The following is a 26,861-nucleotide window of genomic DNA, read 5'->3' as shown; positions in this document are numbered from 1 at the left end:
TATTCTATAACCAGCATATATAACTGCCTGATATGACACTAACTATGCCCCTCCCATGTCCACAGCCCCATTGATGATGTAGCCGCTCTGTAACTTATAGAATACCAACTAAGGGCAGTAACGTGCATAACTACGAATGGTGCCAATTAGCATCAATTAATGACAAATAAAGTCTGTTATTACTCATTAATACCAATTATCAGCTCATTATTACATTTTTACACATGGAACTGACCTTATTCTATAACTTGCACATGTTAATTTACATGATAGTTGCAAATTTGGGTGTAAAACTTTCTAGAATTAGGGGGTTGGTTCCTATCTTTTATAGAATTTTCTCCACTGTGATTGATCTATTTGTCAGGGCTGGTCAAACCCGGTAAGCGGGGTAAGCGCCGCAGGGGGGCGCCTGCCTTCAAGGGCACCGCTGCGGCACTGCGCCGCCATACCGCCTTCTGATGTCATTTCCTCAAGGGCGGGATTGCAGAACAAACTCACGAAGGGAGGGAAGGCTAGAGGTGGGGCAGGGCTTTCAAATGACGTGGCTGCTGGAACAGAGGTAAATTAAAGATTTAAAGCACCAAGGGCGGCGGGGAATGGGGGCGAAGGAGAATCGCTGGACAGGGACAGGGTGGGAGAAGAGAGAAAGGAGATGCTGGGGGGGACGGGGGTGCGCGGGTGCTGGAGGGGGAGCGCGTGGGCGCCAACTCATAGTCTGCAGGGGGGCGCCAGAGACCCTAGGACCAGCCCTGTTATTTGTAATCCTTAACTAATAATTAAAATCCTTTTAGACAATTAAAGAACAATTGCATTCATATCCAATTCTGAATGTACACTTGAACCCTAAGGGGTAATTTTATGAAGTCTTTTGTTTACTATTGTAGAACCAGAGAAAAATGAAGGCAGATAAAGACCATTTGGCCCATCTAGTTTGCACATCCATGTCATCTACTCTCCCTTTCACTCCCTTAGAGATCCTATGTACTTATTCCAAGCTTTCTTGAATTCAGATATTGTTTTCATCTCCACCACTTCCATCAGGAGGCTGTTCCATGAATTCACGACCCTTTCTGTGAAAAAGTATTTCCTCACGTTACTTCTGAGTCTATCTCCTTTCAGTTCATCCTATGCCCCCTCATTCCAGAGCTTCCTTTCAATTGAAAGAGACTTGCCTCCTGTACATTTATGCCACACAGGTTTTTAAATATCTCTATCATACCTCCCCTCTCCCTCCTTTCTTCCAAACAATGCATATTGAGATCTTTAAGTCTGATCCTGTATGCTTTATGACCAAGACCACTGACCATTTTAGTAGCCGCCCTCAAGACTAACTCTATCCTGTTTATATCTTTTTGAAGTTGCAGTCTCCAGAATTGTGCATAATATTCAGAATTGTACATTATATAATATTCTAAATGAGGTCTCACCAGAGTCATATACAATGGTATCATTACCTCCTTTTTACTATTGGCCATTCCTATCCCTATGCACCCAAGCATCCTTCTAGCTTTTGCAGTCACCTTTTCTATCTGTTTGGCCTCCTTAAGATTATCACATACAATCACACCCAAGCCTCACTCCTCTTTTGTGCATATATTTTCTCACTCCCTAAACTGTACTGTTCCTTTGGGTTTTTGCAGCCCAATGCATGCCCTTCATTTTTTAGAATTTAGTCTTAGCTGTCAAATTCCGGACCTTTCTTCAAGCTTCAATAGGTCCTTTCTCATGTTCTCCACACCATCAGGGGTGTCTACCCTATTGCAGATTTTGGTATCATCTGCAAACAGGCAAATCTTACCAGACAGCCCTTCAGCAATATTGCTTACAAACATGTTAAAGAGAATTGGTCCAAGAGCCGAACCTTGAAGCCCACCACTGGTAACAACCTTTTCCTCAGAGTGAGCTCCATTTACCAGTGCCCTCTGTTGCTTTCCACTCAACCAATTTCTAACCCAGTCAGTCACTTTAGGGCCCATACCAAGGGCACTCATTTTATTTATTAATCATCTATGCAGAACCGTGTCAAAAGACTTTGCTAAAATCTAAATACACCATATCTAGCAGTCTACCTTGATCCAATTTTCTGGTCACCCAATCAAAGAAATTAATCAGATTTGTCTGACAAGACCTGCCTCTAATGAAACTATTTTGCCTCGGGTCCTTTAATCCAGTGTTTCTCAGATCCAGTCCTGGAGTACCCCTTGCCAGAAACACTTTTAAAACAGAGAATAGTAACATTTTTAGAATCCAATGGATTAAAGCAGTGTTTCCCAAGTCAGATCCTAGAGTACCCCTTGCCAGTCAGGTTTTCCAGATATCCACAATGAATATGCATGAACTTGATTTGCATATGCTGCCTCCAAATCTCTTTTATGCATATTCATTGTGGATATCCTGAAAACCTGACTAGCAAGGGGTATTCCAGGACCAGACTTGGGAAACACTGTTTTAATCCATTGGATTCTAAAAACATTGATATTCTCAGTTTTAAAAGCGTTTCCATTAATTTTCATACCAGTCAGATTTACCAGCCTGTAGTTCCCAACCTTTTCCTTAATTTTGAAACATAAAAGCATATGAGATGACAAAAACGTGTGTACATTTACTTGTTTAGGCAGGTATTTCTTAATTTATGGGTTCAATTTCTTACATCCTTGGCACAAAAAGGAGTCTAACCATAATGGGAATCCTTAGTGGAGAATGATACATCTGGCATAATATGCGACCTGCTGAATGAAAAATTACCAAAAGTGAGGTTACAAATAACAGAGATAAAAACTGCAAAAGTTTGGAGGGATAAATTTGGGCATCTTTTATTTTTAAAGTTTTGTGTACTATGGGGTAAGTAGAATGTGTCTGCAATTTTACAACTTAGATGTTTTTTCATGTTCTACAGCCTAAAAACAGCAAGTGCCTAAAAGGTACCTAAAGTGGGGTACGTGATTTCTGGGGTTAATTACACTTTTATTGATAAACGTTTCTCATATTTAAAGATGTAATTATTCCATACCCGAGGCTGAAATTTTGCAGGCTTATGCAGTTGATATCCCTCCATCTTGTGGTAAAAATAAGACACATATCCCACTTTTGGTACCTCTTTGGTCAGCAGGTCACATATATATCCAACTCTATGAACTCACATCAAGCAATGGAGAAACAAGTATCCCATTTTATCAACAGCATGTAGAAAAAAAGAGATCTTTTATTGATTTTCTGTTAAACTAGAGTTAGAGAGGCTGAGACATACCAAAACCTCTGGTCATAGACCTAACAATAAAATAGACTAGCCTCAATTATCATTATGCCATTTTTATTGTATCCACTAAAGAACTAAATCAACCTTAGACATTAACTGGGTATACTTGATTGAAGTAATTAGAGGCAATAAATAATGACTGAGGCTATTTTATCAGTGAACAGCTTGGGATTCTCTCTTTTACTGCTTTGCTTTCTGCAATGTGTGAGCTGTAATTTTTTTTTTTAATCTCTGTTTTATTTTGTGCAAACAATGTACATTTGTTTTTGTTAGAATGAAACTGGTGCTTAAGCCAGAAGAGTCAAAGACCCACGGTATCACAACATTCAATCCAGATGAGGCCAACACACTGAAAGAAGGTAATAGAAACAGCATGACCAATGACTCCCTTTGGACAAAATGTGCCAGTGAAGAAGTGCAGCGTAGAGAAATACTTAGAAAATGAGAAACACATAAGTAATATCTCCTCAGTAATTGGCATGAGATCATCTATATTTATTCCTTTTTAGCCCTTTTTGCATGTTGTTTTCTTTGCTTTATGAATACAGAGCACATTCTACCATCCTTCCCTACTCACTGGGCTTTTTGGCACTGACATGGAACCTGCAGTGCTGATTTCCTTCCTTGGAACACTGGAACAGAAACTGAAAAAGGGAACCCCTACTGGAATGACTTTCCTGAAGTGTCACGGTGTTTGAAGACAATTCTAAGGCTTTGTTAGGCCACAAAGCAAGATTCTAAAGTGAATAATGGAGATAAACTGGCACATGGCCAGCATTTAGTGGAATACACGGCAATTGATCTTTCAGGAAAAACAACCAAATGTTCTTTTTGAGATTTCTGTGAAATGTACTTATTTGGCCCAGACTAAAGTGCTGCTGAGTAGAATATAATGAACTGTAGTACTGTTGTTGGAACTACACTACTGATTTAAAACTGTTAGGTCTTCTGGTTTCATTTTAAGTTTCTTTTTCATCAAGTAAAACATATGGCTTTAGTACTGCCAAAAAAAATCAATGGCTGCAGTGATTCACAGAAATCATGTCTTTTATTTATTAACAGTTTCTGTAAATATGACTCAGGCCATGATATGCCCTAGTCAATAAATATATCTGCCTCAGTGTTACCTCTTGCTGAAGGCACTACTACTACTTCTACTACTTATAATTTCTATAGTGTTACTATATGTATGCAGCGCTATACACAAAATACTTAACTACTACTAACTACTAACTAACTAACATTTCTAAAGCGCTACTAGGGTTACGCAGCGCTGTACAGTTTAAACATAGAAGGACAGTCCCTGCTCAAAGAGCTTACAATCTAAAAGACAAGAGAACAAACTAAAGACAAGTGAACAATCTAGAGGACGAGTGAACAGTTAATCTGATAGGGTGGATAGATTGGGGCATTTTATATTTCTCGAGCGGTTAGGCGCCGAAGGCAGCATTGAAGAGGTGAGTTTTAAGCAGAGATTTGAAGATGGGTAGGGAGGGGGCATGGCGTATGGGTAAAGGAAGATTGTTCCAGGCATAGGGTGAGGCAAGGCAGAATGAGCAGAGCCTGGAGTTGGCAGTGGTGGAGAAGGGTACTGAGAGAAGGGCTTTGTCCTGTGAGTGGAGGTTGCGGGTGGGAACATAGGGGGAGATGAGGGTGGAGAGGTAGTGAGGAGCCGCAGACTGGGTGCATTTGTAGGTAAGGAGGAGGAGCTTGAATTGTATGTGATATCTGATCGGAAGCCAATGTAGTGATTTCAACAGAGCTTACAATCTATTCAGGAAAGACAAACAGGACAAATAACAGATTAGGGATGTATTTATTATGCGAAAGATTAAAACATACAGCAGTAATGAACAGGTGAATACGGGTTAAGAGTTGAAAGAAGCCTTTTTAGCAGTTCAGTTTTTCCTAGCAAAAAAGGTACCGGTAGTCAAATGCCAGGCCATCCTTCAGGAGTGAGGTGATCACTGAGGGACCCACCCCACAATAGCCAGTCCTCCTGCAACCAGTCACAGAATCTATGACAAAGCAGATTTGGTGTGTAGAGCCTGAGCTGTTTCATTAAAACTTGGGGACCATTGGTGAATTTTAGCAGACAATGGAAAAGGTACCGGTACTCAGTACCCCCAAGTACCCCCTCAAAAAAAGCCTTTTTAGCCTAGATTTGAAAAGACCCAGAGATGGAGCTTGACGTACCTACTCAGTAAGTCTATTCCAGACATACAGCACAGCGAGATGCAAGGAACGGAGTCTGGAATTGGCAGTGGAGAAGGATACAATAAGAGTGACTTACCTGATGAACAGTGTTCCTGGGGAGGGGTGTAGGGAGAGGTGAGAGAGGAGAAATTTTGAGGAACAGCAGAATGAATGCACTTGTAAGTCAGAAAGAGGAGTTTGAACTGTATATAGAAATAGATAGGGAGCCAATGACATGACTTGAAGAGAGGGTTTATGTGGGTGCAGCAATACCAGTGGAAGTTAAGTCGTACAGTGGAATTTTGAACTGATTGAAGGGGAGAGTGATGGTTTAGTGGTAGACCAGTGAGAAGCAAGTTGCTGTAAGCTAAGCACGAGGTGATGAGAGTGTGGATAAGAGTTTTGGTAGTGTGTTTAGAAAGGAAGGCACGATAATGTACGGTAGTAATGGAGAACACCACTAGCCCTGGCTCTACCCAGTGGAAATTGACAGGGATAGAGTTGATATGGTCACAGATTATAAACTGAAATGTTTGGGAGGGGGCATTGTCTTTGCCTCCTTTATGTCAACGCTTCCAAGAAGGAGAGCATACGTTGCTGCAGTTGCTAGAGTAATGGGTGTTGAATGAGACCTGGATCAAATGAAGTGAGGAATATCCTAGGTTTTTCCACCATTTTTACCTGAAGAAAATATAGGAGTGAGCTGAAAGCCAATGCTCAAAGACACAGCTTGTCTTTAAAATTTGGGGCCATGGTTATTAAAATTCAGAAAGAATTAATGACTTGAATTAATATACAGTAATAGTTTCTGCACAATCACAAGAATATCATATGCTAATTCACACGGTAACTGCTTATCATGGCAAAGGACAGAAAAGGGGTAGAGAATGAATAGGTTATGGTCATGGACAGCACTTGCAATTTGTGCATGGTAAGTTAGTGTGGACTGTCACTGCTGTGTTTTCTGCCTCTTCCAAAGGAGGTGAAAAGTACACTCATTTAATCACCATGCAGTTACCACATCCCACAGGTTAAAAAAAGATCAAGCAGCCTCCTTCCTAATCCCCATCCTCCATAAGCAACATCTTTATCCCCAACCCTAGTCCTTCCTCTTGCATTTAACAGGAGTTTCTCTGCTGGATTAATGGCGGGGCAAGAGTGATTTCCAGATACTTCTGCCCCATTGTTAACCTGGGCTCAAAAAGGTAGCTTTGACCCCTAGTAGTAGTCTTATGGTACTACCACTGGGGGTGAAGCTGTCAAATAAGAAAGGCTTGTATCCAGTGCCGTAGCGAGGGCGGTTGACACCCGTGGCGGGTCGCCGCTGCGCACCCCCCCCCCGGGTGCAGCACGGCGCCCCCCCCTCAGTGCACACCCCCCTCCGGTGTGCACCCTCCCCCCTGAGCGCATTCTTACTTAGTTTAGAAGCGATCTTACTTAGCTTAGAAGCGAGGGGCGGGCAGGAGGGCCGATCTGCCCCCGAGTCCATGTCGTTGGGAGCTGCGTCGGCTCCATTGGTTCCTTGCTCTCTCTGCCCCGGAACAGGAAGTAACCTGTTCCGGGGCAGAGGGAGCAAGGAACCAACGGAGACAACACCCTCCCAGCGGCGTGCACCTAGGGCGGACCGCCCCACCGCCCCCCCCCCCCTTCCTATGCCACTGCTTGTATCTATTTCAGAAGTGTCAAGGGATCACTCTTGCCCTACCACTAACTCACGAGAGACACCTCCTGGTATATGAGAGAATGAGTTTTGCACTGAAATTGGTAGACTTGCATCATCATTATTCTGACAGAGCCCTGGTATAGAGGTCGGTGTCTCACTAATTTGCTCACAGAGATCAGAACTTTTAAATTTTCTATAATGATAAAAAGATTTAGCATTATAAGATTGCTGAGGTAATGCTTTATTCAACCAACAATTAAATTGAATTTTCATAATGAACACAGTTTGCTACCACTATCATTAGATATTGCTTTCGTAGTTGTAGAAATTCTCAAGGAGTAATTTGCTCTTGGTTATAAATTGTATTAACAATTAAAGTATTTTAAATTCTGATCATTTTCTGTACATTGTGACCAGTACGGTGATCTGTCAGTCAACAACTAGTGGGAAAATCCCCTTTAAAAATGGCAGCATTTAGCGGCATTGCTGTTTGTTAAGTGAAACACTAGAATGTTATGGATATTTATCACATATTCAGAATCTTGTGAGTCAACATTATGGCACTTTCGGGGGAGGCGGAGAGGTTGTAACAATGCTTCTGGGAGAGGATGTTCTTGCTTACCAGGAGTGTGATAATGTAAGAGGGGGTTAAAAAATAGGGAAAAAAAATATATCTATTTTTTTTATACTCACCTCGGGCTCTGGGATCCGCGGGGGCTGCAGGGGCCGAAAGTGAGGAGGTGCGCTGCAGGGAGCAGCGTTGAGTTTTTTTTTAAACCCGGGGACAGTTCAGAACGTCCCCGGGTGGAGGAGTGCTGCTGGGGCCGGTTGGGGCCGGAAGAGGAAGGGCCGCACTGTGGGAGCGCTGCCGGGAGGGCGCCGTCATTTTTTTCAGTTTTCGGGAGCGCCGAAGGACGAAGGAGGCCTGTTTCAAGGCCGAAGAGGAAAGAAAAATGGCCGGCGATTTGCGAGTCATCGGCGCGAGTGTGCATGAGGCGGCGCGCCTCATGCACGAATCGCGAACGCGCGTCTTCGCGTGTAGGCCGAAGCCGGGGCCTAAATTTTGGGCCGGCTTCGGAGCTTTTTTATTTTTGGCTCCGATTTTGAACACGGACGTCGAGGACCAGAACGGAGGGGACCGGAAACGTGAGGGGAAAATCAGGAATCAGGTAAGGAGGTTTTTGTTTTAAAATTTTAATTAGTTTATTTTAAAATTAGGAAAATACGGTTTTTTATTTTAAAAAAATCAGGATTTTGTTTAATTTAAATTCTGTTTTCAGTTTTGGGGTCGGGGGATTTTTTGGGATTTTTTGGGTGATTTAGTTTTTGAATTTTTATATTTTTGAGGGGTGTTTTGGGAAGGGGCTGATTTTATGAGGTCAGGAAAGAGTTAATTTAATTTATTCGACGGGGTATGTGAAGGAAGGGTTAATTTAATTTTTGATCGGGTTTTTATGGAATTTAGGATTTTTAAAAGGGGATTTAAGTGGAATAAGGGTAGGCGGATAGTAAAAAGGGGTATTTTTAAATTTTAAAAGCATGATTTGATAGGGGACGGGGAGTTTTATTAGTGTGGAAATTTTGGGGTAAATTAATTAAGGTTAAGAGGGGATTTAGATTAATGGAAGAATTTTCCATTAATTCCTATGGGATTTCACTAAACAAAATGGAGATTTAGCACTGCTGGCCAACATTCCGTTGGTCAGCAGTGAGTCTTGGAATCTTGGAAGTGGTGACGGATTGGCTCAGGGTCTTCGGAACTGCCAGTGGAAGTTCCGTAACCTAGGATACGGAGTCGCTGGCAGTTATCAGAAGGAGTTGGGAGTGCGGTGAGTGTGGATGTGTGTAGGAGAGGTTGGTGCTATTGGAGAGAAAGGAGGATAATTGAGAAAATAGGGGAATAAGGGAGGATTTTTTGGAAAGGAGTATAAAGTAAGGGAATGAAAGAGGGGAAGGAGTGATTGTCTTACTATTTAGGAATAAAGTTTTTTTTAATAGTTAATAGAAATAGGGATTACAATTTCATTAGTGATTAATTGGGTTCAGAAGGGGTGAGAGTAGTGTTAGTGGGTGTTTAGGGGAAGGGATTATATTATATTATTAAAAGATAAGAAATAGTAATAAGGATAGAAATAAGAGTGTAAGTGTCTTGTGTGGTTGGGTTCCGGTACCGCTGAAGGCACTCCTTCAGTAGCACAGGGAATGCAAAATAAAAGCTTAGGCTTCAAAGAAAGGGTGATTGTATTATTTTAATTTTGAGTTAGCGCTGGCCACAGTGTGATAATTAAAATCTCACCAAGAAACAGGGAAAATTTAAACGCAGACAGGCAGCTAGGGTTTTGCTCCCTTTTATGTTTATTAAGAGAGGTGAAGGGAGAAGTTAAACCTGCGAAGAATTCTGACAGCCGTGTGTGAAGAAGGAGTTTAAGGGCCCCGACGCAAGAAAGAATACGAGGAACGATTTGGAAGTGAAGCTTCAGCTAAGTGACAGTGACACAAATAAAATAAAAAGAAAGAACTCATACTTACCTGAGAAGGGACAGAAACGCTTGGAAATCCTGAGAGAGATAAAAAGGAAACACAAAGAATCAATTCATTTTTTAGTAGTAAAATTCTATAAATTGAATCTGGGGTATACTATAAGAAATAGATAAAAATCAAATACTTATCTGATATCTTTAGTGAAAGTCGTTGCTGATAAGGAGGTTCTGTAAACAAAGGGAAAGGTAATTACTATATTATAGGTCGTGTTTGTCTAAAATGATAATACATTAACATGTTAACCATTAGAAAAGTTGATTAATACAAATGGTACCATTATAGGACTAAAGAATTTACAAGTTTTATTTGTTCACATTTTGTACTTAAATAAACATTGTTTGGTTTGCTTTAAAAGTCTGGTGTCCTTTCAGTTCAAGAATTATCCAAATTTAGTTTTTATTCCTCTCCGGTTCTTTGTGAACAGGAGACGAGGTTAGTGTATTTGATACCCCTCTCCCTGTGTGGCCAAAGAGTCCTGAGCGTGGTCACGACTACAAATAACTAACACTCAGAGACACTATAGCTGCCATCGCAGGCCTTATCAGGGAGGGTCGGTAACAAATTTGGCGTAGTCGGGGCAGGATTCGGTCTGATTTGGGAGTACCAAATTTTGGAAACGTGAAAGTTAAGGGAGTAATTGTTGAAAAAAAAAAAATTTTTTTGTTAGTGCTGCTAACATTTTCCTTTATAGAATCTCTTCCCTGGTGGTGGAGCAGTGTTAATAAAATACTGAAAGAGTTTGTCTTGAGTCTTTTGGGTTTTCCGGGGGTCTCAGTCTCTTGAGCAGAACCCACTCCTGAAGGAAGAGTTGCAAAGATGGAAGGGGAAGGAAGTCGCACAGTTCCCCCTATTGTGGCACATACTGTGGTCATTCCCCAGGATTGGTCGATCCCTGATTTTCATGGATTTCCCAGGGGTCCAGAAGACTTAAACATCGAGGATTGGATTGACAAGGTTAAATCCAGACTGAGAATACTCCGGGTACCGGCTGAGGACCAGGTGGAGGTGGTTAGAGATCACTTGAAGAGCATTGCATTGGACACAGTAAAGTATTCTCTGCCCAGAGACTGCACAGTAGAAGCCATATATGACCTTTTGCGTCAGGTTTATGGAGACAAAGTGTCGCTCGGATTGAGAATCCAGGAATTTTATAACCAAAGACAGAGTGAAAGAGAGACCATTCGAACATTCGCCTATAGATTACAAGAGAAACTGGAAACGATCATGAAGAGGGACAGAAGAAGAGTAGGGAACCCTGAAGAAACGCTGAAGGAGCAATTCGTCATAGGCTTGAGGGATGAAAGCCTTAAAAGGGAGATATCCAAAAGGAATGAGGACGCCCCGATGATGCCTTTCTCCGAACTGATGCAATCAGCTATTAAATGGGCTGGAGAAGAGAAAGGTCTGGCCTCTTGGGAGCATCAGCCGAGAAGGATCTTGCAACGGGGTAGGGAAGAGTCAGGAGATCATGGTCCGGTTGGTGAATCCGCCACTGTTGCGATGATGCAACAGCTCACGCACATGTTTTCCCGAATGTGTGAGCGACAAGAGCGAGAGTGGGATCGCCAGAGGAGAGAGAGAGATGAGCTGAGATACTCCAACCTGAGAGGAGAACAACCCGGTCCAAGTCGAAGTTGGAGACCCGCAAGAACCAGCTCTGGTGAAATCATTTGCTATCGCTGCCAGGAGCCGGGGCATATTGCGCAAAATTGCCAGAGCGAGAGGGTTAATCGTCCTGGTTCCGGTGAGGTCAGGAATAACCCTGAGGAACAGCCAAGCACAAGTGGTGCATACCTGAAAAACAGAAGTTCTCTTGTTGAAGGTCCTCCGAAAGGAGGGGAAGGAAAACCTATAGTGCGGATGCAAAGGCATGCTGAAATTAAGGGAATGAGGGAAGAGAAACTTCACGGGGAGCGAGCAGTTGGATCAAGCCCGGTATTGAAAGTTAAAATCAACGGGGTGGAAACGTTATGCACTGTTGACACTGGATCCAGCGTGTCTACAATACTTGCTAGCTCCTTTTATAAGAACTTCACAGATACAGACTGCCTGAAAGACGCTAGCCAGCTTACGTTGATGGCCGCAAATGGGACAGAGTTGCAAGTCCTTGGTTACATTGATGCTGATGTGCAGTGTCTTGGACAGCTGATCCCAGAGAGGTGCATCTTTGTGGTGAGGGACAATTTCATTGATGGTCAAGTGGAAAGTTGTCCAGTTCATGGGATTATAGGCATGAATGTGCTGCACCACTTAGAAGGACTGTTCAAGGATCCAGCTTGTTTCACATTAGAGCCCGGGAAGAGTTCGGGTATACTGTCCAAGTGGGCACAGGAACGTTCTGCCGGAATTAGGGAATCGGATGGCAGGGTAAAGTTAAAAGGAAGAGTGAGTAAGATCATACCTGCAGTGTCAAGAAAGTTACTGATGAGGAAGTCTCAGCAAGAATGGAGGAATACAGAGGCAGTACTGGTTCCTGTTTCCGGAAAGATGAACTTTCCCGAGAGGATCAGGGTAGCTAACACCCTGGAAATGCAGAAGCAGGGAGGAAAACAAAACCAGACAGAGAGTATTAAACTCTCAGATGCTAGTTTTGGTGAGAAAAGCAAACGAGAGGTGATTGCTGCTGTGCTGAAACCGAGTCAGAAGGACAGGCTGCATTCTAGAAGGCCCGAGAAGGAGGGAAAGGCCACAAGTAGTAGCCCCTATACAGAATATGGTGAAGAAGAGATGCAGAAACTGTTGGGTAAATCTGAGTCTCTGAAAATGGAGAAATTTGTTGCTCTATCCGAGCGGAATCCTGCTAACGTTATAGGCCTGATCAGAGAATTGGTTGGGAATAAAGAAAACAAGACCCCTGGGAGTTCCCAGGGAGATATAGATGGGTTGCTGTGGTGGGATCTGGAACGGGAGAGAGAGAAACTGGTTTGTCAGCAGCCTCTAGCACAGAGTCCCCGGAAACCTAAGGCACGAGAACTGAAAGAAGATGATGATCTTAAACACTCAGAAACTGAGTTTGACAAGGGAAAAAAAAATGCTGGGATAAGAGACCTGGTCCATTCCGTTCGCCTTGTCAGTGAAGCTAAAGAGGATCCAGCAGTTGAACGGAGTTTATGTATCTTCCTCAGATTCCAGAGAGAATGCTGGTCGAGGTTCCTCACAGACGTTCTGAGTTCCTCAGAAAGGGGATTGGTTTCTGCTCAGGAGACGGGGATTTCAGGGACGACATAAGATTCAGGATGTGTGGGAAGCTCAGCCATACCAGATTGTAAAGATTTTTGGGGAAAAGTCCAATGTATTAAAGCTTTATAATGAGACAAAAGGTGAACAAATAGTTCATAGAAATCTAGTAAAGAGTTGTCTGTTAAAAAATGTGGGAAATGTGATACCTGAATCCTCATTTGAGGAGAAGGAGGTGAGGTCTGTAACCCCCAAAACAAAGAAGAAATGTGGTTATGTCATTTACACTGAATATAGAGTGGAGCATACTATGGTGCGAGGTGAGCCTGAACAGGGAAGTGATAAAGGTACAAGAAAGTCACACAGACAGAACAAGGGAACATGTTCCTCTTTTCTAAGAGAAAATTTTATTTTAAATTAAGGATATATGAAAAGAACTTTATATCCATCATTTTTGAAAGACTGGGTTCAGAACTAGATTTTAAGTTATGAGTTAGAATTGGGAGGGACATGGATAAAAATTCGGGTTAGTGATGGAAGAAGGAATGAATGGGAATGTGGTTGGAAATTTGGAAATAGATAGGATAGGTTGTTTGAAGTGTGTGATGGTGAAAGGGGTGGTTTTTGGAAGTGGTCTGAGTTAGAATGTTGGTAGGTGTGAATGGAATATTGAGGACAATATTCGATTTCAAAGCCTGGGTGAATGTAAGAGGGGGTTAAAAAATAGGGAAAAAAAATATATCTATTTTTTTTATACTCACCTCGGGCTCTGGGATCCGCGGGGGCTGCAGGGGCCGAAAGTGAGGAGGTGCGCTGCAGGGAGCAGCGTTGAGTTTTTTTTTAAACCCGGGGACAGTTCAGAACGTCCCCGGGTGGAGGAGTGCTGCTGGGGCCGGTTGGGGCCGGAAGAGGAAGGGCCGCACTGTGGGAGCGCTGCCGGGAGGGCGCCGTCGTTTTTTTTCAGTTTTCGGGAGCGCCGAAGGACGAAGGAGGCCTGTTTCAAGGCCGAAGAGGAAAGAAAAATGGCCGGCGATTTGCGAGTCATCGGCGCGAGTGTGCATGAGGCGGCGCGCCTCATGCACGAATCGCGAACGCGCGTCTTCGCGTGTAGGCCGAAGCCGGGGCCTAAATTTTGGGCCGGCTTCGGAGCTTTTTTATTTTTGGCTCCGATTTTGAACACGGACGTCGAGGACCAGAACGGAGGGGACCGGAAACGTGAGGGGAAAATCAGGAATCAGGTAAGGAGGTTTTTGTTTTAAAATTTTAATTAGTTTATTTTAAAATTAGGAAAATACGGTTTTTTATTTTAAAAAAATCAGGATTTTGTTTAATTTAAATTCTGTTTTCAGTTTTGGGGTCGGGGGATTTTTTGGGATTTTTTGGGTGATTTAGTTTTTGAATTTTTATATTTTTGAGGGGTGTTTTGGGAAGGGGCTGATTTTATGAGGTCAGGAAAGAGGTAATTTAATTTATTCGACGGGGTATGTGAAGGAAGGCTTAATTTAATTTTTGATCGGGTTTTTATGGAATTTAGGATTTTTAAAAGGGGATTTAAGTGGAATAAGGGTAGGCGGATAGTAAAAAGGGGTATTTTTAAATTTTAAAAGCATGATTTGATAGGGGACGGGGAGTTTTATTAGTGTGGAAATTTTGGGGTAAATTAATTAAGGTTAAGAGGGGATTTAGATTAATGGAAGAATTTTCCATTAATTCCTATGGGATTTCACTAAACAAAATGGAGATTTAGCACTGCTGGCCAACATTCCGTTGGTCAGCAGTGAGTCTTGGAATCTTGGAAGTGGTGACGGATTGGCTCAGGGTCTTCGGAACTGCCAGTGGAAGTTCCGTAACCTAGGATACGGAGTCGCTGGCAGTTATCAGAAGGAGTTGGGAGTGCGGTGAGTGTGGATGTGTGTAGGAGAGGTTGGTGCTATTGGAGAGAAAGGAGGATAATTGAGAAAATAGGGGAATAAGGGAGGATTTTTTGGAAAGGAGTATAAAGTAAGGGAATGAAAGAGGGGAAGGAGTGATTGTCTTACTATTTAGGAATAAAGTTTTTTTTAATAGTTAATAGAAATAGGGATTACAATTTCATTAGTGATTAATTGGGTTCAGAAGGGGTGAGAGTAGTGTTAGTGGGTGTTTAGGGGAAGGGATTATATTATATTATTAAAAGATAAGAAATAGTAATAAGGATAGAAATAAGAGTGTAAGTGTCTTGTGTGGTTGGGTTCCGGTACCGCTGAAGGCACTCCTTCAGTAGCACAGGGAATGCAAAATAAAAGCTTAGGCTTCAAAGAAAGGGTGATTGTATTATTTTAATTTTGAGTTAGCGCTGGCCACAGTGTGATAATTAAAATCTCACCAAGAAACAGGGAAAATTTAAACGCAGACAGGCAGCTAGGGTTTTGCTCCCTTTTATGTTTATTAAGAGAGGTGAAGGGAGAAGTTAAACCTGCGAAGAATTCTGACAGCCGTGTGTGAAGAAGGAGTTTAAGGGCCCCGACGCAAGAAAGAATACGAGGAACGATTTGGAAGTGAAGCTTCAGCTAAGTGACAGTGACACAAATAAAATAAAAAGAAAGAACTCATACTTACCTGAGAAGGGACAGAAACGCTTGGAAATCCTGAGAGAGATAAAAAGGAAACACAAAGAATCAATTCATTTTTTAGTAGTAAAATTCTATAAATTGAATCTGGGGTATACTATAAGAAATAGATAAAAATCAAATACTTATCTGATATCTTTAGTGAAAGTCGTTGCTGATAAGGAGGTTCTGTAAACAAAGGGAAAGGTAATTACTATATTATAGGTCGTGTTTGTCTAAAATGATAATACATTAACATGTTAACCATTAGAAAAGTTGATTAATACAAATGGTACCATTATAGGACTAAAGAATTTACAAGTTTTATTTGTTCACATTTTGTACTTAAATAAACATTGTTTGGTTTGCTTTAAAAGTCTGGTGTCCTTTCAGTTCAAGAATTATCCAAATTTAGTTTTTATTCCTCTCCGGTTCTTTGTGAACAGGAGACGAGGTTAGTGTATTTGATACCCCTCTCCCTGTGTGGCCAAAGAGTCCTGAGCGTGGTCACGACTACAAATAACTAACACTCAGAGACACTATAGCTGCCATCGCAGGCCTTATCAGGGAGGGTCGGTAACAATAATAACAGTGCTCCAGCTAGCAGTCAAGTTCCAGACATCTACAAGAATCCTGGAAGATCGCTATAAAGGGTAAAGGGTAATGGGATATGAAATACCATTTTTCTGTGGTACAATCAAAGTGGTTTACTTTTTATTATTATTATATGCAGGCACTTTCTCTGTTCCTAGTGGGATCACATTCTAAGTTTTTGTATGTGACCAGTGTCTCAGTGAGGAGAAAGAGATTTTGATAGTGCCTCCAGGAGAAGATATCTTTGCTTGCCTGGAGTGTGATTATAGTAGTAGTCCAGGCACCTGGTGTCATGTTACTACAAGGATCATGGAAGAGCAATATAATCCGTGCAGCCAGTGACACACAACTACATGGCTGTAACCACGAGAGTGCAACCAAAGGGCTCCCTTTGAAGCTCTTTCAGAGCATCAGCAGAGCAACAATAGGGTTTTGGAATCTGTCCATGAAGTTGCCTTGATGAGTGTTCATCATCAAAAAATAAAAGGGATGCTCTTAACCTGCAGCAATCTCTACTCCCACAACTAAGGGTCGTATAGATAAATTTATAGTGAGGCCTACCTTCTGGGAAATGTACAGAACTGTCCTCTTAAGAGAGAGTTTGTTTAAGCTCCTTGAACAGAATATCTCCTCCTCCATGACAAGGATCTTCTCTAATGTTTTGCAAGCTTCTGGATTGGACAAGACAACTACTGGGGTTGCTCAGACTGTGATTGAACTAGCAGGAAAATCGGAGGTTGCTATGATATCTAAGGCAGTAACTTTATCTCATATTATTTCTTCTGGCAGTGAAATTCCTTTTTAAAAAAGTGACACTTTTGGACATAAAGTGGTTAAGAATATCGAGTCAGTTTTAACTAGTACTGTTTCTCAGCTTTGTTCATTTACCTAACAGACTCTACTTAAGATAGAAGAGCTTGAAAGTTAAATCTTCCTTATTAGATGGGCATGCCCACTCTCTTCTTTGCAAACAGTGGGTGTTGCTGCTATTAAAGATCATAGGAGCCCACTCTATGGATGCTAGAACACCCCTAATATTGAACAAATTCCTTGACTGAGTCCAGGGAGATGTACTTTCTGTTGGGTTTACCATCCCCAATAATTTTGAAAAGCTGGCTCCTCTTTTAAAGATAGTTTCTGAATTCATCAGAGATTAGAATGTTTGAACATTCTCTTAGCAGTTGATATTTACATTTATTGAATTTTCCTTAATCTAGATTGCTTTCAGCAGAGCACCACTTGGTAAAGTATTTTAAGGAGGTCCTTGTTCCTAGGAAGAGTGAAGATATAATTATGTTTGTATTATATTCCTATGAAAGTACATCAAGATAATGAAGTGGAAGTTGCATTTGATGTAACGGGAAAGTCAAAGGAGTAGGGTAAAAGAAGTGGTGCTTCCAAAAGTGCGAGGAAGTCAGGAAATCTTCAGACAGTATTTAATTCCTACTTGAGCACACAATTCTGGAACGCGCTGCCACTCAACTTAAAATCGATCTATGAACTAACTAACTTTCGCAAACTACTGAAGACCCATCTCTTTAACAAGACAAACCACAAAGACCAACAACTATGAACCACTCCACATATACCCAGAATCGTCTTTACTATTTGCTTGTTATATTAATAGCATGCTTATCATTATCATGTTACCCAAGATCCTTCTATAATACTAAATGTTTATTTCTTATATATCTCCATGATTCATGATGTATTGTAAGCCACATTGAGCCTGCAAAGAGGTGGGAAAATGTGGGATACAAATGCAATAAATAAATTAATATACCTGAAGACTCGACACGGAACCAAGTTTCAGCACTAAGAGCCTGCCTCAGGAGTCTGAAATGTGATGCATTGTGAATTTAAAATGGTGCATTGAGATAACCTCTAAAATTTGTGTAGTGAAACTCACAGGTCAGTTTGACAAAGCTCTCCATGGGAACAAAAAGCTTTTGATGTAATACCAGATCACACTAGTTCAAATTTCTCTGAATTTCTTCAAAATTCTAATGATAATATTTCTTCTATGGCAACATATTGGAGATAAATTGCAAGTTCTGAAGGAACATTTTAAAAATAAAGATGACTTATATTGTGGTCAGAAGATCCAAATATTTCCAGATGTTTCTAGACATACTCAACATCATAGGAAGCAGTTTACTTTATTTTATTTTGCAAAAAATATTTCAATTGTATCAAGGGAAGCAAGCAAATTAATTGAAAAATACACAGAAATAATATAATTCAAGCAGTTTCTTTCTATGAGATCTGAGACAATTTTATCTTACTTTTTTCCTTGGGTTTCTCTGCAAATGTCTCATTATCCTTCAGGGTAATAATTATGTTTTTACTGATCTGGAGAAATTCCTTCAAGACCTCAAGAAGGTGGAGGGGTCTGATGCTGGTCAGATTAAGCTGTACAACAAAGAGTTGAAGAAAAGTAATTTAGTCATATAGTTTATTTAATATTTTTTTGTTTTATATTTTTCCTTGGCTTTTGATGCTTCCATTTTCCCTGTAATGTGGGCTTAAGTTTTTACCTTTATGTTTTTTTACCTGAAATATAATTACAAATAAAACACATTACAGAGATTCAACTGATATATAGCATGATCTGATAAAGATAGTTTGTAATTTTAAATAAAGCACAGTACTAGTTATATAAAAAAACTAATACAAAGCACTGTCCCTCTCATGCTATAATCTTGTACACACATTTTTGCACTTCACACATAATAATTAGAAGTTCTGTATGGAACTGCCTATAGGCCCTATTCTATATTGTTAGTGTTTAAGTTCTATATTGCGTAACTGTGAGAGGGATGTGTATGTGGGAGGGGCATGGGCAGGGCAGGGGCATGCCAAGCAATTAGTCACACCCTCTAATTCTATAAAAAGTGTTAAAAATTGTGCATGCAAATTTGAGCACATACCAAAATTGCATGTGCAATATCTCTACTATAAGAAAACGCACCTCCAACATTCTGAAGCTGACTCCGTGGCTTCAGTGAAGGGTTTGTAACGGTGTCACATCTCTCTATGCCCCGCCCTCGCGTCAAAACGTGATGGCGTCGTGGGCGGGGAATCTGAAGGCAGGACTGGTAAGGGAACGAAATTGAAGGCTGAAGATGGACAGGCTACAGAAGTCAATACGTTATGATGACGTCGAGGGTGGGTAAGGTAACCAGAAAGCAGGAGGACTGAGGGAACAAAATCAAAGGATGGAGACGGCCAGGCTACAGATGGCCAGGGCTTTCAATAACACCGCCACTTTGATGGACCTAATCAGGGGACAGATGACAATCACTGGGTGGCTGGAGGGGGGGGGGGCAGGGGACAAAGGAGAGTAGCAGGGTGGCTGTAGAGGGGGCAGGGGACAGAGGGCAATCGCTGGGTGGCTGGAGGGGGGCAGGGGAGCGATGAGAATCGCTGGGTGGCTGAAGGGGAGCAGGGGACAGAGGAGAATTGCTGAATGGCTGGAGGGGGGCAGCGGAGAGAGGAGAATCACTGGGTGGCTGGAGGGGGGCAGGGGAAACAGGAGAATCGCTGGGTCGCTGAAGGGGGGGCAGGGGACAGAGGAGAATCGCTGGGTGCCTGGAGGGGGGAAGGGGAGAGAGGAGAATCACACACACTCTCTCTCTCTCACAGACACACTCGCACCCAGTCTCACTCTCTCTCTGCCACACACACACTCGCACGGTGCAGCCAACCACGCAGAGGGGGGAGGGGCAGAGGGTCCTGAGACCAGAGGGGAGGGGAACGCAGAGGGGGAGGAGGAGGGGGTCCTGAGACCTGACAGGGGGCGAGGGGAGAGGGGATCCTGAGACCAGAGGGGAGGGGATCCTGAGACCAGAGGGGAGGGAGAGGGGTCCCCACACCACAGAAGGAGGGGAGAGGTATCTCTGTCACACACACATGCTCTAGCTCACAGTCAGTGTCTTTCTTTCTCTCACTCTCACACAGTCTCTCACACTATGTCTCACATTCACTCTCTATGTGTCACAGAGTCACTCACACACTCTCTCAGTCTCATAGAGAGTCTGTGTATCATACACATTGTCTGACACACACAGAGGGGCATAATCGACCAGAAACGCCTATCTCCATGGGCGTTAATCTCCGAGAACGGGTCCGTGAAGGGGCGGAGTGAACCGTATTTTTTAAAAAAAATAGACGCCCATGCTTTATTCGCCAAGGTGTGAGCTGGGCGTTTTTGCTTTTCACCGATAATGGAAAATGAAATCGCCCAGCTCAAAAACGAATAAATGCAAGGCATTTGTTCGTGGGAGGGGCCAGGATTCATAGTGCACTGGTCCCCCTCACATGCCAGGACACCAACCGGGCACCCTAGGGGGCACTTTTACAAAAACAAAAAAAAAGGTAAAAGAGCTCCCAGGTGCATAGCACCCTTCCCTTGGGTGTTGAGCCCCCCAAATCCCCCTCAAAACCCACTGCCCACAAGTCTACACCAGTACTATAGCCCTAAGCGGTGAAGGGGGGCACCTACATGTGGGTACAGGGGGTTTGGGGGGGGGTTGGACGACTAGTAGCATTAAGCAGCACAATTGTAACAGGTAGGGGGGGGATGGGCCTGGGTCCACCTGCCTGACGTCCACTGCACCCCCTAACAACTGTTCCAGGGACCTGCATACTGCTGCTTGGGAGGAGGGTATGACATTTGAGGGTGAAAGTAAAAAGTTGTGAAACATCATTTGTTGTGGTGGGAGGGGGTTAGTGACCACTGGGGGAGTCAGGGGAGGTCATCCCCGACTCCCTCTGGGGGTCATCTGGTCATTTAGGGCACTTTTTGGGGCCTTATTCGTCAAAAAACAGGGTCCAGGAAAAGTGCCCTAAATTCTAGCTACAAACGCATCCATTATCGGCGAAGGGCGCCCATCTCTGTTCGGGTGATAACCACGCCCCAGTTCCGCCTTCACCACGCCTCCGACACTCCCCCGTCAACTTTGTCCGCATCCGCGACGGAGTGCAGTTGAAAGCGTCCAAAGTTCGGCTTTCGATTATGCCGCTTTATTTGTTTTTGTGAGAAGAACGCCCATCTCCCGATTTAGGTCGGAACTTGGGCGTTATTCTCGTTCGATTATAAGCAGGACACTCTCTCTCACACACAGTGTATCTGTGTCAAACACACTCTCTCACACTCACTGTGTCTCACATACGCACTCGCACACACTCTCATTCAAACACACACACTCTCATTCTGACACACACACTCTCTCACAGACACACTCGCACCCAGACTCACTCTCTGTCACACACACAGACACTTGCACATTCACTCTCTCTCTCACACACACTCACCCTCACACACACTCTCTGAAACATACACACTCCGAGGAAAACCTTGCTAGCGTCCGTTTCATTTGTGTCAGAAATGGGCCTTATTTACTAGTAATTGAATAATGAGCCAATTAGCACCAATAACTAGATTTTTAACAAGCAATTATTGGTGCTAATTAAAATTAATTAACATGTTTTATGTGAATTAAAAAAAAAACACAAGGCAGGTGGTCTGTCAGATCCAACGTGGAAGATAAAACCAAGAGGCAGACCTTGTAAGAAACACAGTCTTTGTAAATTCAAAGCTCCCAGGAGCTTTTTAACAAGCAATTATTGGTGCTAATTGAAATCAATTAAAATGTCTCTTGTAAATTTAGGTATGCAATTTGTGCCTAAGTTTTGCACTCATTTGGGAGAAAGCATTTTAGGGCACAACATGGGTGTGGATTCCAGTTAAGCGTGCAATTATAGAATAAGGGGGTTCCACATGTAAATTTAGGTGCAGGCTTTTGCACTTAAGTGATATTCTATAAACTGCTCTTAACTTTAGGCACGACTTATAGAATAATGCTTAATTGGGGAGTTTTGGCTCTGAATTTTTAGGCGCCATTTACAAAATTCACCCTCAGCTTTTAGAATACTGACAGGCACGTAACTGTGACATTGAGACACGATCATTTACACCTGCTGTAGAACTAGCATTAAGTGCTCATAATTGAAGCTATACAGGTAACTGTAGACTATTTAATATCAACTAAGCACTTAATTGGCATTATAGAATTAAAGCTTAATGTAACCCTAAGGGGTTAAAATAATCTTAACTGGGCTCCTCCAGAGGAAAAAATAAGGGTTCTATAGTGACATCACTATGGGACAATAGCTGAGCAAGCTGAGACCTGGTTGCCTTGGCAACGGCTTGCTGGTCAGTTGAGAGTTGGAGAGAAGGAGCTGAAGACAAGAGAGTGAGAGGTTGTGTGCTGAGGTGTGTCAGTACTGTTTGCTTGATTAGTTACACTAATAGGAGTTGGGGAGTGTTTGAAGTGAAGGGGAGTGGACTCTGAGTGTGGGTAACTGTAAGAGAAGTGCTATCTTTTTGCAGGGTTTGAAAAATAAATATAATTTGATGACTGGGTGGCTAAAGGCAGAATAGGATCTAGGAATGGATGTGTGAACCTTAAGGGCACTTTGGTATTGTAAAGCTAAGGTTCTGTAACTAGGGTAATCAAGGAGGATTGTCTAATAGGGTGAGAAGGGGGTAAGATGTTGAAAAATAGGATGTACTGAGAAAGAGAATGTTAAGGGAGGCACTGCATGGAAGATAGTGTGATTGAGTTCCTTAGCTGCTTCTGTTAGAACAGGGTAATTAAGTGAGGTTAGAATTGAAAAGAGAGGGTACTTTTATTTAAATTTCATTTTGATTAGCAAGAGGCCACAGTTTTGATCGAATAAATTTAATATCACACACAGAGAAGTACCACCAAGGAGTAGGGAGAGAGGGCTTTGCCTCCTGTTTATTTTATTAAGGAAAGGTGTAGGAAGAAGAAAAGAGTCCTGAAAAGCTGGTGTTTGGAGAAGTTCTGGGTCCCCACACAAGAAAGGCTTCTACCTACATCGTTGAAGAGACTGAGTTAAGAGTGTTCCACAGCTAAGTGACATTTGCACTACTACTAAAAAGAGAGAAAAAGAAAAATACTTACCTGGTTGTCTAGCTGGAAAATACATTTCTGATGCCTGGAGAGGAGGGTCCTGCAAAACAAAATTGGTTGCCAAAGAATTAAATTCTTTATGCACTTATATGAAAACCAATTACAGAGTTCACAGATAGTAAAGGTTCACAAATTTTAAAAGGTTGTAAAAGGGAAAAAATATGTATCTGATGTCCGGTGTGTAGTTCAGCTGGTAAAGTTACCTTGTGAAGAAAATAGAGAAACAAATGATAATGGTCACATTTGTTAATCTCATATAGTTACAAATTATCAATAGAAACTAAGTGAATTGAAGATAAAGAAACATAGTTACTCAAGTGCAGTTAAGTTGTCAGTGTATAGAGTTACAGTTGTGAGCATAGAAAACAAGCAGTAACTGAAAAAAGGTAGTACTACTGTTAAATGTGCATTTTTATGAACTATTAAATTGTTGGGGTTTTTTTAATTGCCTTAAATAAAATAAGAAAAGAAAACTTGAAATTAGTTCTTTCTCTAGTTTTTTTTTTTGTATCTTCTCTCTCCTTCTGGGTAATGTGTTCGTGGTACCCGGTCCAGACTACTTCTATGAACTGAACCAGAACACATTGGTGTGTCAGCTTAACCCAGGAGTGGGGGAGGGGCTTACAAATTGGCGTAGTCGGCAGGATTGGGCCTCACTTTATTTATTAAAATAAAGTGAACTTGGGGTACACATATATAATTGTGAAGGGATACTTACCTTGTCTACCTTGAGGTTCAGCACTGATTATTGTAAAGATAATTGTTCATTCATATTTGAAAGGGCTGCTGTATAATCAATTTTGAGAGGGTTGACCTATGATTGTGGGGAAGAATTCTGTTTTGATTGTGGATTCCACACACCAGGTAACAGTGTGGGCAGGATTTCTCACTTAGTCCACCACCCAAAATGAGATCTAACCTGCAAAGTATAATGGAAGATTTGAGTGTTCTTGTAATTTGGTTGTCCCTGATGAATCCCTGAATTTTTCTGAAGATCAGAGTTCTCCCCTGGGTACAGTGATGGCAGGACAGTTTGCAAAGATACAGGCCATCATCAGAGAAGTAATGGACAGGGAGAAGCACCAAGAAAAACTCTGGAAGAGGAACAAGAGTGAATGGTGTCATTAGGAATGTTTCAAGGAAAAGAGAAGACCGCTCTCCTACTGTGACAAATGGAAGAAGCGGGCCAAAATCTGCTACAGGTCTGGTCAGACAGGACATGTTCAGCGTTACTGTATGGTTGAGCTCAAAGAGGAACAAGACTTCCACTATGGGAGAGGACAAAGGACTGAAAGTGCCTGGAGGTGGCATGAGCAAAACCCGAATCCTGAGCAACAAATAGGTCCAGGTCCAGGAAGAGAACGTGAGCAGAGCCCGAATCCTGAGCATCGAAGAAGTCCAGTTCCTAATCCAGGAAGTGAGTGTTTTCTCCTGATCCTTTAGGAGCCCTTTTAGTAAGCCGTGTAAGCGTCTACGCATGCCCAATGCATGCCAAAATGGCGTTACCACACAGCTACCGCATGGCTCTTATGGTAATTTCATTTTTGGCGCTTGTCCGATACGTGAGGCTGAAAAATAATTTTTATTTTTGGACGTGTGTATTGGACGCTTTGGCACCTGTAGGTCATTACCTCCTGGTTACCGTGTGAGACTTTACCTCTAGGTTAATGACTGGCGGTAAGGTCGCAGACCCAAAATAGACATGCAACAATTTTGATTTTGCCGCACGTCAATTTTCGGCAAAAATTTTAAAAAGGCCTTTTTTACAGGCCCGCTGAAAAATGGATTGGCGCGCCCAAAACCTGCACCACCACTACAGCAAGCCATTGTTCAGCACACCTTAGTAAAAGAAACCCTTAGTTACTGCTACAAGCTTTAGCTTGACAAGTGAAGCACTAAATTAGCACTCAATGCCCTCACTGGAAGTATTGGCATTACAACAGATACAGCATCTAAATGTTGGTGCCCTGTTATAGAATTGTTTCTTAAATGTCTAGGTGGGCTGCACAAATAGCAGGTATAACTTGTGAAAGGCAATTCTATAATCTAGGTGCTGTCATTTACACACCCCTTGCATGTGTAGACATTAGAAAATTAGCACTTTGGCATGTAAATATACACTTACCTGTGAAAGTGTCAGCAGGGCATCTAAGAATATTAGGTCCCAGCCATAGGAACCAACTTTTCAAAATGATTGGGGGTACTGAAATTCTTTTTTTTTTTTTTACAGGTGATGCATTCCCCCTCCTCCCCCTCCTCCCCCTCCTCCCCCTCCTCCCTCTCCTCCCCCTCTCCTCCTCCCCTCCTCTCCTCCTCCCCCTCCCTGCGAGTTCCAGGCCCCCCTCTCCTCTGAGTTCCAGCCTGGCCCCCTCCCCTACCTCCCAGGCCCCCTCCCTCCCCCTCCCTCTCCTCTGAGTTCCAGGCCCCCATCCCTCTCCTCCTCTCCCTCTCCTCCTCTCTGAGTTTCAGGCCCCCTCTGCTCCAAGCTCCAGGCCCCCACCTCCATCTCCTCCAAGTTCCAGGCCCCCCCATCCTCCGATTTCTAGGCCCCTCCCTCCCTCCAAGTTCCAGGCCCCCCTCCCTCCCTATGAGTTCCAGGCCCTCCTCCCTCCCTCCCTTCCTCTCCTCCGAGTGTCAGCCTGACCTGCGCTGCCCGCCCTTTTCTCCCACAACAGACGGCCTTCTTTTTTCCATTATCAACCAAGGACGCCCATCTGTTAAGCACGCCCCAGTCCCACCTTTGCTATGCTTCCAACATGCCCCCGTGAACTTTGGTCATCCCCGCGACAGAAAGCAGTTGAGGACGCCCAAAATCGGCTTTCGATTATGCCGATTTGGGCGATCCTGAGAGAAGGACGCCCATCTCCCGATTTGTGTCAAAAGATGGGCGCCCTTCTCTTTCCAAAATAAGCCTGATTGTGGTAATCTGTTTTTTTTGTCATGTCTTTATTGAGTTGCTTTTTATTAGATGTTTTTTGTACTATTTTATTATGTATGTTTGATATGTACACCGCTCTGGATAAGGGTGGTATATAAATGGTAATAAATAAAATGAAAATGAAAAAATGAAATATGTAATATTGCTGGACCTAGTAAAATTAATTATACTATTATATCATTCCACATTTGCACATGGTTATGTGAACTCATTGTCTGCAAGTGTTGTCTGTTTTGAACCTGGAAAAATGATAACCCTTATATGTTATTTATGTATTTATTTTTATTTATAATATTTATATTCTGCTCAGTGTCAGCATTCTTGGAGAATAACAAAGTTAAATACATAATTAAAGCACACTAAGACACAATAGTAAAAAAACAAAAATATAAAATAACACAAAGTCAAAATATCACAGTAGCAGACTGCATCTACACAGCGCTTACCCTACATATCAGCGTGCACCTTAAGCTTCTAGCCCTGCCATATTTTCTCACATTCCTTTAGTCAACTCATTCAATCAAAAAGTTCATATATTGCTACTGTTTTTCATCTTGCTTGAAACACTATAATGAATACATTGCTTATATCTCTGTTATTGTAAGCCACATAGAACTGGATAATTGGGATTTGGATTGTGTGTAATATAAGCATCAATAAATAAATAAATAAAATATATCGTAGAATTAGAAAAGGTAAAGACGATCAAAATAATTAGGGGGATAGAACAACACTGATCTGAGGAAAGGGTAAAGAGGTTAGGACTCTTCAGCTTGGAAAAAAGTCTGCCAAGGGGAGACATGATAGAAGTCTATAAAATACCAAGTGGAGTGGAATGGGTAAAATGTACAACAGATTCTTTACTCTTTCAAAAGGTAAAAAGACCAGGAGACATGCCATGATGTTA

Source organism: Microcaecilia unicolor, chromosome 7 (genome assembly GCF_901765095.1).
Source record: "Microcaecilia unicolor chromosome 7, aMicUni1.1, whole genome shotgun sequence".
Classification (NCBI taxonomy): Eukaryota; Metazoa; Chordata; class Amphibia; order Gymnophiona; family Siphonopidae; genus Microcaecilia; species Microcaecilia unicolor.
The sequence above is the reverse complement of the archived record's forward strand: the minus strand, read 5'-3'. Positions refer to the sequence as shown.